The sequence below is a fragment of the Stenella coeruleoalba genome, assembly GCF_951394435.1.
Source record: "Stenella coeruleoalba genome assembly, chromosome: 12".
Classification (NCBI taxonomy): Eukaryota; Metazoa; Chordata; class Mammalia; order Artiodactyla; family Delphinidae; genus Stenella; species Stenella coeruleoalba.
In genome coordinates, this window is record NC_137158.1 from 73,420,018 (window position 1) to 73,435,095 (window position 15,078).

The 15,078-nt window shown below is 43.2% G+C and overlaps 1 pseudogene across 1 annotated transcript; it reads left to right on the top strand.

Annotated features, from left to right (window-relative positions):
• Positions 1-1,309: 1,309 nt before the first annotated feature.
• On the top strand, positions 1,310-3,524 carry LOC307195504 (large ribosomal subunit protein eL33-like; annotated as a pseudogene). Its single transcript has 2 exons — positions 1,310-1,611; positions 1,741-3,524. The product of its transcript is annotated as a large ribosomal subunit protein eL33-like (transcript).
• Positions 3,525-15,078: the final 11,554 nt, after the last annotated feature.

Genomic DNA, 15,078 nt, shown 5'->3' on the forward strand with positions numbered 1-15,078 from the left:
TTCCTCTGCACCTTCTCCAATGATGAATAATTCTGAACTCATGAAGCCAAGCCAACTCAGCTATCCTCTCAGGTCCTAGCTGACACCTTAGCACGGGTTATTCCTCAGATTACATAAAAACAGCACTTCCTAGAAAGGGCAGATCCCCAGGAAACAGAAATCCCAAGTTTCTGAAACTTGTTTTCTAACCTTTTATGAAAGGGTAATGTAAGAGTTATGACTGCGTTGCTCTGAGAATTAAAGGATACCATGTTCATCCATTCATTCATTGGTTTGTTTAAAAAATATTGATTGTGTGTTTTCAAGGCATCAAGTATTATTCTTGTGCTTGGGAGATGGATGTAGACAAGGCAGGTGAGGGCTCTACCTGCATGGAAATTATATTCTATCAAAGAGCTCCTGGTGTGTTACTCCTGCTGTCACAGCTGTCACCAAGCACTGAACAACCCCTGGGGATGGGCAGCAAAGTGCCCTGGAAAGAGCAGTCAGCTTGGAAGTTAGACTGATGCCTCCTTGAATCCAGGCTCCACATCTTGTCAGCTGAGTTTCCTGGGAAAAGTTTCTGAGCCACAGTCCTTGTCTGTAAAATGGGTATAATAATGCCTACCTTGCAGGGATTCTGTGAAGATGAAATGAGACATATTGAGTGTAAAGTACACACAGTAGGTCCTCAGTAAATGGTAACCTTGTATTACCTTAATGAAGAAATAGATCAAAAGAGTGTCACAGAAGAAGGATATCTTGGGATGAGAAAATTTGATGGGCAGTTGTTTCCTCTGAGCACATTCTACAAAAGAGATACCTTTTCAGCCATTTTTGAGATAGACTGTTGATATGGAGCGTGTTGAAAGTGTGATAATAAGACATGGGAGAAGCATGATGTCTCGTTATACATACTACATTGCATTAACATACGTTCTTTGTCGCCACTCCCTCCTCAAATCGCAGTAAAATTGAAATAAGGAGGGAAATAAAATAAAACCACAAGAACAGCAATGATGGGGGGGTGGATAACAGAAATGAGAAATGCCAACAAAAGTTGGGAAGATTGAACACAGATTGAGGGAAACAGTAGCAACTGATGTGGAAAATAACGGAGGCAACTGAAAATTAATTACATGGGGTGTGGGGTGTGGAGGACACCCACAGGAACAAGCGTATTGGAACCGAGAACCCTAAGAAGGTTCTGGGAAAGGAAGCCCCACAATGCAGGGCTTCCAATCTGATTTCTGGTGCCTCTGTCTTAAGTATAAACAAAGAATCATCAGATAACAGGAGAAAGCTGTGGACGTGAAAGACAGCTAAACAGATGGGTGGGGAAAATGAACTCAAAGGTAGCAGAGACAATCTGAGGGACAGAATTGCATTGAAAATACACACTGAGGCTCTTTCAGCCATCTTGGAGCCTGTGGAGGCCTGCTGGGAACAGGACTTCTAAAACGACATATATCTGGAAGGCTATGGTCCAAGGCCTATTTTGCTGGCTAGAAGCGGGGTCCCTGGAACCAGAGGGAGCACACAGCTTTTCTGAAAATTGAAGGTGTATATGCTCGAGATGAAACTAAATTCTGTCTAGCCAAGAGATGTGCTTTTGTGTACAAAGCAAAGAACATAGTAACTTCTTTTTCGGCCGTGCCCCATTGGCTTCCAAGATCTTAGTTCCCAGACCAGGGACTGAACCTGGGCCCTCAGCAGTGAAAGCACAGAGTCCTAACCACTGGACCACCAGGGAATTCCCAGAACACAGTAACTCCTGGTGGGAAAACCCAACAAAACCAGAGTAGTCTGGGGAAAGATAACTCAAGCTCATGGAACCAGCGGCACCGTTGGTGCCAAATTCCAAAGCAACCTTCCTCCTAAGGCCATTGGACACAGAATCCGTGTGATGCTGTACCCTTCGAAGATTTAAACTTACTGAAAAGTGAATAAATAAAAGTATGGATTTGTTCTCTTGTATTTTTGTTTATGTGTATACATACATGCATATACACACTGAGTATGCTCAGTGAGGCAAGAGGAAGAAAAACTAATACAATTAAAAAAAAAGAATATTCTGAAAACAGAAAGAATTTTTAAGAGGCTTCGAAGATAAAGTTTAGGAAATCTGCCAGAACTAGATAGGAAATGGGACAGAGTCTAAGGAAATTAGATGATCAGTCCAATAGATCAAATATCCAAATAATAAGTTCTGGAAAGAGAGAGCTGAAAAAACAAAATGGAAGAAATCAATGAAATAATAAACAAAAATTTCCCAGAAGTGAAAGAAGTTTCCTGATTAGAAAGACCCGCCTAACACCCAACATAGAGAATAAAGCACATCACTGTGAAATCTCAGAACACTAGGGATAAAGAGAAGACCCTAAAGGCTGCCAGAAAGCAAAAAGAAGGTCACATAAACCATCTGGAATCTGAATGGCATTGACTGCTCAACAGTAACCCTAAAAGCCAAGAACAGTCATTTCCAAATTCTGAGGTACAAATGACTTCTAACCTAGAAATGATCAAGTATGGGGTGGACTTATAGCATATAAGGGGTCAAAATAGTTACATCGGGACTTCCCTGGTGCTGCAGTGGATAAGATCTTGTGCTCTCAATGCAGAGTACCCGAGTTCAATCCCTGGTCAGGGAACTAGATCCCACATGCATGCCGCAACTAAGAGTTCACATGCCACAACTAAGGAACCGGCGAGCCACAACTAAGGAGCCCTGGAGCTGCAACTAAGGAGCCCCCCTGCCACAGCTAAGACTGGGCACAACCAAATAAATAAATAAAAATAGTTACATCACTTACATCCCTTCTCAACAAGCTCTTAGAAGACTTGCTCCACTGAAATGAGGGAATAAGCAAAGCACAACCAACCCAGAATGGGGCTCCAGACAGAAAGATCAAAAAAATAAAGAAATGGAACTGACTGATATACCAATGGGTTCCATCATATTGCAGAGTGTTTTATATTCTGTCAGAAGATTTGGAGCAGAATAATGGACATATAGATAGAAAAGTAATAAAGAAGAAAACTCCAAGAAAGGAAAAATAATGAAAAGAAATATGGTTATAGTACACAATATGACACAGCTATGAACAATATTCATTCGGTCACAATAGTAGAAGCACTGAACATTAACAAAACCATAAATTAGAATATAAATGAGGTGGCCATGGCTGTGGACCACTCAGACTTCCTATCAAAGGACAACCTGCTTCGGGGGTATATCCCCCCCTTGGGAATCCACTGTTGTCTTCAGGGAAGGCTTGATCTCCTGGGTTCCCAGCCAGTGACTGAGCACAGCAGGGAGACAAGGGCCAGCCATTGCTGCCCAGTGCAAGACTTCTTCACTGGGCGGTCTTTAGTCTGGGTCTCAGCATCAGCCTGGCCTTGAATTTCTCAGAACTACCCTGCAGTCTAAGTATCTTCCTACCCAAACTTCCTTCCTTGCCCCTCTCCTCCATGGTGTCAGATCTGCCCGGGAACCACCGCTTTATCTCGTTCATTTCTAATTCTGCCTCGTTTTCTGCTTCTCAGAGGACCCGAGGTAACACAATCATTACATTGGGAGGATAAAAAAAGGGAAAATAAGGAGGGGTAGGGGAAGGAGGCAGGATGGAATGTTAAATCATCATCTTTCATATTAGGAAGTCAATTGATAATATCTGTATGTCTGTAGCGGGGGGAAAAGAATCTAAGAAATAGCAGGATAGGCACATAATTTAGAAAGATGACAATGCCAGCAACAAACAAATAAAATAACCAAAAGAGCTAAGAGTGGTCATGTCAGGGAAGGAGCAGGTGAAGAAGGGAACTCTGTGGGGGGGGAAGAAGGGGAGTAAGGCCTTGAGTACTACTTGACTTAATAAATTTTGCTTATTAACCTCAGCCTGATATTATGATGATTAAAAAGCATGTATCTATACACATATCAAACAGATACATATATAAAACATCTTTATATTTTAAAAATATGTAAATATATATCAAACATCTTTAAAGCATTTATAGTTTAAATAAATGTAAATATGTATTTAAAGTATGTTGAGGAATTCCCTGGCGGTCCAGTGGTTAGGACTCTGCGCTTCCACTGCAAGGGGCACGGGTTCGATCCCTGGTCAGGGAACTAAGATTCCACATGGCCAAAAATAAAATAAGATAAATAAAGTATATAAATATATAGATAATAAATATACATAATATATATATTTTTAACATCTGATCAATATTGTGGTAAGGAGTCCCAGGTGGTGCCTTTTGCATTTTTGCCCTCTCCTCCATCTATAATATGTCCAGCCCTCTCCCCAGCTGCAGCCTCTGCTTCTAAGCATAGCTCATTTCTCTGCGGTGAGGACACACCTAGAGAGGTATCCAGGGGGCAGGGAAGGACACTCACGTATCCCTGGAAGGAAACCTGAAGAGACTCAACCAGCTGCTTCGCAGCTCTCTCTGGGGACCCCACTCCACAAGGCTTATCGTTTGACTGCAGCTCAGCCCAGGTTTATTTCTTCCTTATTCTGAGCCGTCCGCAGCTGTTTAAACTAGCCAGACACTTTCCTCTGGGGTGAATGACTGAACTGAAGAAGGAGGAGGGGGCCATGAAGAAGAGAGGATCCCAGAGCAGCTCGCACTCCCTCCCGCGCCCACTCTCCACCTGCCAGCTGTGACTGCTGCCCTGCGGCCACCTGGGCCCTGAGACAGCTGCCTCAGAGGCCCTGGACTCCTGCCACATACCTTCCTCCCGTGGCACGCAGGCCAGGTGGAATGTGGGCAGGGACACTGTGGGGAGGCGAGGGTGTGTGTGTGTGTGTGTGTGTGTGTGTGTCTACACGCCAGAGAAACCTCACACCCTTACCTCACAAGACCATAGTTCTTCCCTACTTGGTCAGAAGCATGTGCATCTACTGGGTCTCCTACTGGGCTTTCCTCATCTCCATCTAGTCTTGGAATAGATGACACAAAACAGGAGACACTGAATTGTTTGGGGACCAGGAGCTCCAGAAGGCCCGTCCATAACCCTGTGAGTTATTCTGTCGGCAGGAACGCATTATCTAGGCTAAGGAACAAAAGTCATCCCAATTGCCAATACAGGAACATATCAGAAGATTTTTGATGACAAGAACCAATAAGCAGATAATTTTTTAGTTTTATTTTTTCCATTTTATAAAAGTAATACATACTGGGAGTTCCCTGGTGGCCTAGTGGTTAGGACTCTGTGCTTTCACTGCTGTGGCCCATGTTCAGTCCCTGGTCGGGGAACTGAGATCCCACAGGCTGTGCAGCGTGGCCAAAAAAAAAAAAAATGAAATAAAAGTAATTTATACTCAGTTGCATAAAATTAGAACTTAGAAACAAGTCCAAAGGGCCACAGTTGTACAACACAAAGGTGCCCACTATTTGCCTTGTTCTTTCAAGTCTTTTTCTTTCAGTCTCTTCCAGAGCTCTGAAATCTTATTTTATGCGTGATTTCATATTCTGATTTTCCACTTAAAATTTCATCAAATGTGTTTCCTTATACCGTTAAAAACACTTCGTAAGCATCTTTTTTTTGAAGTATATATAATATTCCAGCTCACAGATGCAGCATAATTTGCCCAATCATTCTTCTTTGTTAGGCTTTTAAAATTATTTCAAGATTTTTAAATTAGAAATAACGTTGTGATGAACCTTTGGCATATAAATCTTTGCCCTCATTTCAGATTATTTCCTCACAATAGATTCCCAGAAATGGAGCTGCTCAGTCAAGTGGTACGAACATTTTTAAGGCCAAGTAAATCTTTTTTCAGGCTGACTGTGAAAAAGATTGTTTAATATTTAATAATATTCACATTTTTCAGATGAAAACATACAAACCATTAAGTCCATACCCATGGTCCAGCTTAAGAAGGCATAAAACTTATACATCTAAAGGCACTCTGTACTTCTCACCTCTCACATGCCCTCCCTCACCTACAAACGTAGCCATTATTCTGAATTTGTATTCTCACAGACTTTTTTTTTAAATAAATTTATTTATTTTTGGCTGCGTTGGGTCTTCGTTGCTGCACACCAGCTTTCTCTAGTTGCGGTGAGCGGGGGCTACTCCAAATTGCAACGCGCGGGCTTCTCATTGTGGTGGCTTCTCTTGTTGCAGAGTATGGGCTCTAGGTGCGCGGGCTTCAGCAGCTGTGGCACACGGGCTCAGTAGTTGTGGCTCACAGTCTCTAGAGTGCAGGCTCAGTAGTTGTGGTGCACGGGCTTAGTTGCTCCGCGGCATGTGGGATCTTCCCGGACCAGGGCTCGAACCCATGTCCCCTGCATTGGCAGGCAGATTCTTAACCATTGCGCCACCAGGGAAGTCCCTCACAGACTTTTTAAGCAACAGAACTTCAAGAATATAGGGTCAGGAATTCCCTGGCAGTCCAGCAGTTAGGTCTCCGCGCTGCCACTGCAGGGGGCATGGGTTCGATCCCTGGTCAGGGAACTAAGATGCTGCAAGCCGTATGGTGAGGCCAAAGAAACAAAAAGAACTCAGGTCACTTAGCATCTTTTACAGATATAGAAATAAAAGGTGGTTTTTTTTAAAAAAAAAAGAATATAGGGTCTTTTGGTTAGAGAATAAGAAAGGATAAGAGAGAGGGGTAAGGACACAGGGAGGGAGAGGGAGAGATTGACTTGTTTGGCCTTGAAACATAATATGCTGGAGTAATTGTCTAAGGAAGTAGTTAGGAGGTAAAATTCAAGCAGCTCTGTACCCAATCCATACTGTACTTATGGGGTGCCCACAGGAGCAGGAACGTACGCGCACCGGAACATACGTGATGCCACCTCCTTCTCCCGCTCCGGCCCTTCTCCCCTCTCCCCTCACGCCCTCATGGGAATCCCACACAGTTGTTGAACCAGTAGGTAAGGTCTGAAGTGGGACTGCCTGCATTTGAATCCAGCCTCCAACACCTGCCATCTGTGGCCTTAGAAAAGTTGCCTCCCCATTTCCAAAGTCCCCCTTTTTACCTGGAAAATGAGGATGAAGCTAACACTATCCACCTGCTACAGTTGTGACATGGGCTAAAGGAGATAAGCACCTAGCACCCTACCATGTTTGTATTACTTTACATTGTGGCCTCTGGGTGTTTGCGGGGCCAAGAAAAGCCATTTCACAGGGTGGGAGCCAGAGGACCCTTGACAAGGTTTGGCTGAGGACGTGGTATGACATTACATTTGTTTTTCAAAAAGCCACGAGACGCTATATATTTTTCTCTTTTCCACTATTTTCCTTAAGTTCCAAGATGCCTGAGTAGGGCTTCCTATGGTAATTCTGGTAGAAGTATTTCCCCCTTTCTCTACTTTTCAAGTGAAGAAACGGTGTAAGCATGAATCACACCTGCAACCCTGAACTTACTTTTCCTACGTTCTAACCAATTGAGCCAAGAGGCTCCAGTGGTTTTCAGTCCAAACACACCTAAGATGTCTGGATGATAGGTTTGGTGACCTATGATAGGCAGGTGCCTCAGATGCTTGCTCTGTTACCTGAACCTCTGGTTGTTTATATGGGTTAGAGGTGGAAGGGATTGTATGGGGTAAGGATTGAAGTTTAGCGCCAGCTAAATTTAGGAATAATCCAGTGATAGTCAGTGGTTGTTAACTTTCTTACATCATGAACATCTTTTAAAATATGATTCTTTCCTAAAGGATGTGTTCTTTCTCTTTAAAAAAGCACATATGCACATTCACATAAAATGTTTACAAACAAGGGAGTTGAGATCTCCCTGAAGCTAATTCATGGATTCTCCAGTAAGAAAATCTGATCTTATTAGGAAACTAAGACCCAGAGAGAGAGGTCCAGAGACTTGCCCCCAGTCACACAAATATTTAGCAGCAGAAGCAGGACTGCAGCCCAGGTGTCCCATCGGCCAGTCTGCTGACCCACCCTGCCTTCCCTCCACGTGCTGCCCCAGGAGTCAGCAGGGGAAGCCTAGAGGGTCAGATTTCAGGGCTGGGGCGCGAGTAGAGGTGCTGTTCTCACGCTGAGTCTCTGATGCCATCAGGATGCGGCTGAAGATCTAGAATGCACTTTTTTTTCCTCAAGATGCCTCTGCAACACTCAAAACAATACCCTAAGAAGTCTGTTCCTAATGGCTTCTTAAGCATCTGTAGGGTGATGGTGGGGTGCCAGTGTGATCCACTGTGGCCCTTCCTCCACCACCAAGACCCACAGTGTGGCCTGGGTCAATGGCTCCTGAAGCCCTAGTAAATTAGGGATTTCAGGAACAAATATTTAGAAGCTGGTGGCCTGTTACCATCAAGCATTCTACTCTGCCTCCGTTGGTGTCCAGTGGCCCCTGCTTTCCTTCTGAGTGTGTTTCAGGTCTTTTCCAGGCTCCTCTGGGGATGTGCACGCCCCCTGCCACCATGGGCACGGTCTCCCCTCCTACCCTCTGCAGTGGCCCAATAACCTTCACCAGAGACAGCAGCTTACTATTGACAAGTTGTTCCCTTAATCCTGTATGAAATCTATGTTAATGCTTTCTTTGAATGTCTATATTTAAAACTATTTTATCTTGGATTTATTTTCCAAGCAGAATGCTCCTTCATTTCCTGCTTTGTATGCACGTGTGCATGTAATTAGTGTGTGTGTGTGTGTGTGTGTGTGTGTGTGTGTGTGTTTATTCCTCTGGTGTTTGCAACACCCCCCAGTTGGGGATCATTTGTAAGTTCAGTTAATGAGCATTTAACACATTCCCTTTGACGAAGCTGTTAAATCTGGTCCCCACACTGGCATCACACCAGACACCCCCCCTCTCCCAAGCCATTTGTGTCTCCCTGTTCTCAGCTACTTAGTTGTGGTTCCTTGTTTGCTGGCACAATGTCAAACTAACCTTTGGTCCTGTCTGGAACACGGAGAGCTTCAGTTTTGTGAGAAAATGATTAAGTCTGTATTCAAAGCAAATTTACTTTACTAGTGGGCTTTCATTTTCACCAAGCAAAATAGACTGTAGGCAGAACAAACATTCCAGGGTCACCCACACCGGGCATGTGGCAGCGACACATCAGCTATAGCTGTGGGCTTTTGCAAGAACACATACCAAACTCAAAACCTGGGCTCCAGCTGTCAGAGAGTTTTCCTGGATTTAATTATAACTTGATCTCTGAAGAGGGCACGTGTGTCAAGTGTGCTTTTTAATCACCTTGAGAAAGCTGAGTAAGTGACAGGGCAGCCCTGGGATGTGCCTGTGAGATGAGCATCCCTGCAGCAGAGGATCATGGGAGTCATGCTCGAGCCTGTCCCAGTCCCAGAAACACAGTCTCCTAGGTTAGAGATGTAAAAAGAAACAACACACAGGTGTCTTCAAATTGACTATTTAAAACTCAGTATAATTAAAAATACAAAAACCATGGGAAGGGATTGAACTACATATTCATCTTCACATGAAACAAGAACAACCTCCCAGCTTAGAAAAATCCCCCCTCCGCTTTATTTCTTACCTGCCACGGGTGTGTGCCTCAAGAATGATAGTTTATTTCTGTAATTTCCTACCTCTCGGCAAATTCCACGCCAATCCTAGAGCTGACACAGACATACACAGGATACACACACACACACACACACACACACACACACACACACACACACACACACACACACACACACAGAGACACACACACACACCCCTGGTCGAACCATCAGAAAAATGTCCTGGTAGCAATCAGATTATGATTTCTCACCTGGTTCTCAGCACCTGGCCCCAGAGTCTATGCTTCTAAATGCCAACATACATGTTGCCCAAATCATTTACATCCAAGCCTGGCTACCTAATAAAGACCAGAGAAATTTCTCAGAGATTTCACCTTCCAGCCTTTAGGGTAGCAGAGAGGCAGTTAGCTGGACGTGGCCAAATCTCCCAGTGTGCACCTTTTCCATTTTACTGTGCAAAACAAACAGATACTAGGTCAGTTTCAATGGATTATTTGGGTTAATTATGTCAGGTCACCTGATATAATCCATAATTTGAGAAGCATTTTATACTTTGAGCTAATAGCAGGCAGGGAAGGAGGAGGGAGGGAACCGCTGGTGTTGACCCAGGGAGAAGGTGGAGTAAGTGGCAGGGCAGCCCTATGATGGATGACTAACGTTGGGCAAACACAGCCATCTGGCCATCCGTGTGTAAAGGTGTGATCCTACCCAATCCTACCTGATTTCAAATGCCTCACAGTCTCAAGCTTAGAGCCCTTAACCTGATTTTTGTTGCTGTTTTCCTTTCCTGTTGATTTGAGGGTAAAAGGCAGTGAAATGGTTAGAGGGAGGGGCCCCCCTCCACAGGAGTCTCCAGGCCTGTCTGATGCATCTGTCTGGATGGGGCCCCCATGGAGGTCCTCACAGTAGCTAGTGGTAGCCTTTGCCATTGTCCAGAGTAAACTTAAAGAGAAGGCTTTCAGGCGAATGTTTCTTTTTAAGCTGATTAGCCTCAGAGACATAGATAATTGTTACTGATAAAGCCATTGGATTCGGAGAACAACTGAAAATAGGAACCTAGAAACAAGCGTAATGAGTATTGCACATGGGGAAATAGGAGTTGGAGATGCTACTTCCTTTAATATATAACCAGAGGGTGATTTGATTTCTGTCCTGCCTGCATACATGTGTTGTGTAGCAACTGTGAATGCAAATAATAATCATGAATTCTGTGAGCAAAGTCTAAGTTTCAGTGCATGTTCATTTTTATCTATGATTACAACCAACACCCTTAGCTTTTTGTCTTTGATGCCCAGATATATGGTAAGAATTTCCCTTCTCTCTCCAAGTTAAGAATTGGGAATTAAATTTAAAATTACTATTATAGATTTCAATATGTTGTACCAAAGAGATGAAAAGGCATCTTGTCCTCCAGACTGCCTTTTTCTTTACACAATCCTACCCCCTACCATTCCTGACATTTTCCTGTCATTATACTTGACCAGAATATTAGTATTTTTGATAAGAGCCCAGGATAATTAGGACAACATTTTGTAGTGTTGATTCTCTTTATTGGTGCTTTTAGAATATCATTGGGCCCATGCTGAAGTTCTTTGAAATATTTCTCACGTGCAAGAGTGAATATCATAAAAACGCTTGGACTGTGGTGTCACATTACTGTGAACTGTGGTCCTCACATTACTAACCCCTACTGGGAAATCTTCAGAATATCTTCAAGTGATGGTCTAACCCATGTGGTCAGGTCTGGGAGCCAGGTCACTGGGAGGATCAGCCTCCCAGACACTCATTCGTTCACTGAAAGTACAATTAAGATGGTGTCACACTGAGGGGAACACAGTGTACCAGTTTTCAGTGTTTTTTAAATATTGAATAAACCTGAATTTCTGAAATGTAAGGGCCTTCAAGGGTATCAAAGCTTTCTCTTTACTTTTCTGGAATAAAGTTCAAGTTTGTTTAAGTCCTGTTTAGCAAAACGCAGATTATATCAGAGAAGGGGGAGAAAAGCTGAACTTTACTAAGGCATGCCAAGGCTCTGGATGTGGCTGAGCGCCAGTGAATTTCTCCTGTGACATGTTTTATCTTGCATTCTTCTCACTAGTTTGAATTATGACCTAACTGGGCCAAGATTGTCCAGGCTATAGAGACTTCCCAACTAAGAGCAAATACTAAATTTGGAAAGTTCCATTCTCATTCAATAAAGTAAGAAGCTTTAAAAGCAAAGAGATCAATAGTAAAAACATGCTATTATAGAATTTCCACTAAGGTCAGTCTTGTGGCCACTACTTGTGTTGGATCAACTGAGTTGACATTGACAAATTTGGGAAGTGAGTTTTGACTGTCTTCTCTCTTTAATCATCTACAGTTCTTCTTTCTTTTCTCTTCTAATGGCATTTCTTTCCCTGTTCTTTTCTTTTCCCTGTTCTCTTTCCTTATCAAAACAAGACATGATAAGATATTTTCATTTCTACCTTGGCTGCAACACATTCATACCTCTGTATTGCCTTTCCCAGGGCATTTGCGCTTAAATCTGTTTTCCCTGTTTTTAGAATAAAGGGTTGTCCGTGATTAAAGACATTTCAGATAACAGCATGCAGTGTAGGGAGATGTTTTCAAGGACAGAAAAGTAAAACTTTTGTTCATTTTAAGGTCTTGAAAGACCTACTTAATAGGTAGAATAGGTCACTGAGATCATATCTACTCCCATTTCTTCTACTTACCTTAATCCTCATACTTCCTCTTCTCTGAGCCAACTCTCTGAGATACGGGGGCTCAGAGGCCACTTTACCTGTGCTCTCTCTGCCCTCTGTTTCACCAGCTAGAGTGGACCTCTGTAATTTCTATAATCTGCCCAACTCTGTAATCCCTTTTCTGATAACAGCATCCAATTTTCCTTTGCAGCCCACTATTGCCCACTATCTGTCTATGTGGTCTAGTGGGATTGAATCCACCTCCAGATCTAAAGTTTCTCCTGTGATGGAGGCCTAGCCATTCACGAGAGCATCACATGCCCATGGCCACTCTGTTTAGTTCAGGTAAGGGCCAGGCAAATCACAGTTGATCTCAGGAATTTTGCTGGAACTACTGAAAAAAGAGGTGCTTTTTTCCTCCTGTTTCTGAGATGGTTGATTTAAGCCTGGAGCTGCTGGTGGCCATCTTCCCACCATGAAGATATGCCTGCCTAAGATTAAATCAACACAGAGAAAAGCAAAGCTTAGGGAAAGAGAAACACAGATCCCTAAAGATATTCCTCAGCCCTGGAATCTACCCCTGATATTTCAGTTATGGGATCCAGTAAGTTCCCCTTGGTTTCAACCAATAGGAATAGGGTCACTGGCAGCATGGAAATCCCACACTCAGTCAGCAGCCCAGGCCTAAAACTTTCTTTCGCCTTCCTGCGTCTGTCTCATCCTCTTTCACGTTAAACCCAGCCTCACTGTCATCCACAACAGTGAAGCCCAGAGATTAGTCACTTCAAGCCTTCAGCATCCAGGACACCCAAGGAGACAGAAAAGTACAGCTCTAGCAGCTGCTGAAGGAACGTGAGTCTGGGAGAAGCACAGCAGGAGGAGAGGTACAAGGGGCATTCCTACAACCCAAGAAGCAATTATCCTAGGCTAGGGTTGGGGAAGGAGGGGACAAGGAAATCCTAACTATTGAAGGAAGGGGAGCAAGACCCACACCTCTGCTGGTCAGTGCACCTGCTGCTGATGGTGGTGGTGGTGGTGATGACACATGGAATCTGGGAACACAGGTCCACACTGACACCCTTTATAGATCTTACAAAACTAAATGTGATCAGAAAATAAAAGCCTAAAAATCTATGCACAGTCAAACCAATTACAATTATTTACGTGGAACGCATCCCATTTGTGCCTAATTACCATGGAACATAATAATGATTATGTACTTCATTAAGTATGTGTCAGATTAATTTAATTTCTTAGATTTTATTTGATGGCATCTATAAACATGATACATTCATGCTCTGGGTTCCCAGTCTGTTTGTAACACGTACAAATCGGTCATCTGCCTACAACTTCAAAAACGTATAATGCCGAAGTATTTCTATCAATACTTGAGGAAATGAGGGACCAGAGATTGGTAAATAAGTGGCACTGTTCCTACAGTTTCCCTATCGACAGGGAGGCATCACCATCATATCTTGGACAATTACAGCCCAATGAAGATCAGGTGGTGGAAAAGTTGCCCATATTTGTTTTAGGCAAAATCACTTCAAAAGGAATAATATCAGGAAGAGCTTTAAAAAGGTGAGAGGTTGGGGAATTCTGATGGTCCTGTGGTTAGGACTCGGTGCTTTCACTGCCGGGCCTGGGTTCAATCCCTGGTCAGGGAAGTGAAATCCCGCAAACTGTGAGGCACGGCCAAAAAAAGAAGAGAGGTTAATGCAAAGATGAGGCTGTGTGGTAGAGGGAAAAGTGCATGGGGGTAGAGTGAGGCAGACTTGCCTTCACGCAACCTCTCTGAGCCTCAGTGTTCAGATCTGTAAAATGGGAGTCATATATCCTACCTCACTGAATTGATGTAAGGATCACATGAGAAGATGCAGGACTGTCCAATAAATGCTAGCTATTATCACCTTCAGAAAAACGTGGAATTCAGCATGAAGGGAGCCTTCAGTGAGCAAGACCATCTGATTCTCTCTGGCTGAATAGAATTTATAGGAAAACTGATTCACTGCACAAATATGAGCCCGAAACTCCTATATTAGTTTAAACTTATGAAGTTATGTTTATAGGTCAAAAAATGGTCCAGTATTGGCAGTTTCACGTGGTTCAATCTAATGTGAGTAACGGAAATTACTTCCTCCCATCTGTCCGTCCTCAGTGCCTCCAAATTGTGAGAGCCATTCACCCATCTGATGAGGCACACCAAGCTTTCTCCAAGAATGCTAAGCAAAGCCAGCTCTCAGGAGAAAACCAAGAGAGATGGAGGGACAGGCAAGATGTGACTGATCTATTAAGTAGTGAAACGCTCTTTGAAATCAAATGAAAGCCAGAAATAAGGGCTGAGGTTAAGAAAGCCACAGCTTGGGGCATAAGATAGTTATTGTTATCTTTGTTATTGCTGGTCTCCTGGAGGCATTTGAACACTCGGTATAAGGAAAAGGACTGAAAAATCCAGACATGGCAAAGAAGAAGAGTTTAGAACCAAGAAAAATAGATACTAAGATTTAAAAGAATTTAGTTAAGTTCCTCCTGAAAAAGAGCCGCTGGCATCTTTAACACTGGTAGCAAGATCAGGCAGAAAAAAGAAAGAAAGAAAGAAAGAAAGAAACAATATGGAAGAGGAAGGAAATACCTTTGTAAAATGTACTTAATGAAGTGTTTTTAAGTGTTACTTGAGATTAGAAAGTAGACAGAACTGTCTTCTGTGTTGATCTTTTCATAGAATCATGCAGCTGGAAGACATAGTTTAGTCTTATTTCCTGCCTTGGGAAGCTATATAACTAAGCCATCCAATGTGAACGCTTATCCAATTCATTTTTTTTCAAGGTTTTAAACCACACCCTGCCTTGAGTTCTGAGCTTGCCTGTCACCCACCACTGGCAGAGGGTGACACCCATCTCCCCCAGGCCCCAACCCTGCTTCATCCTGGGATATGGACTAATACAACCTTCC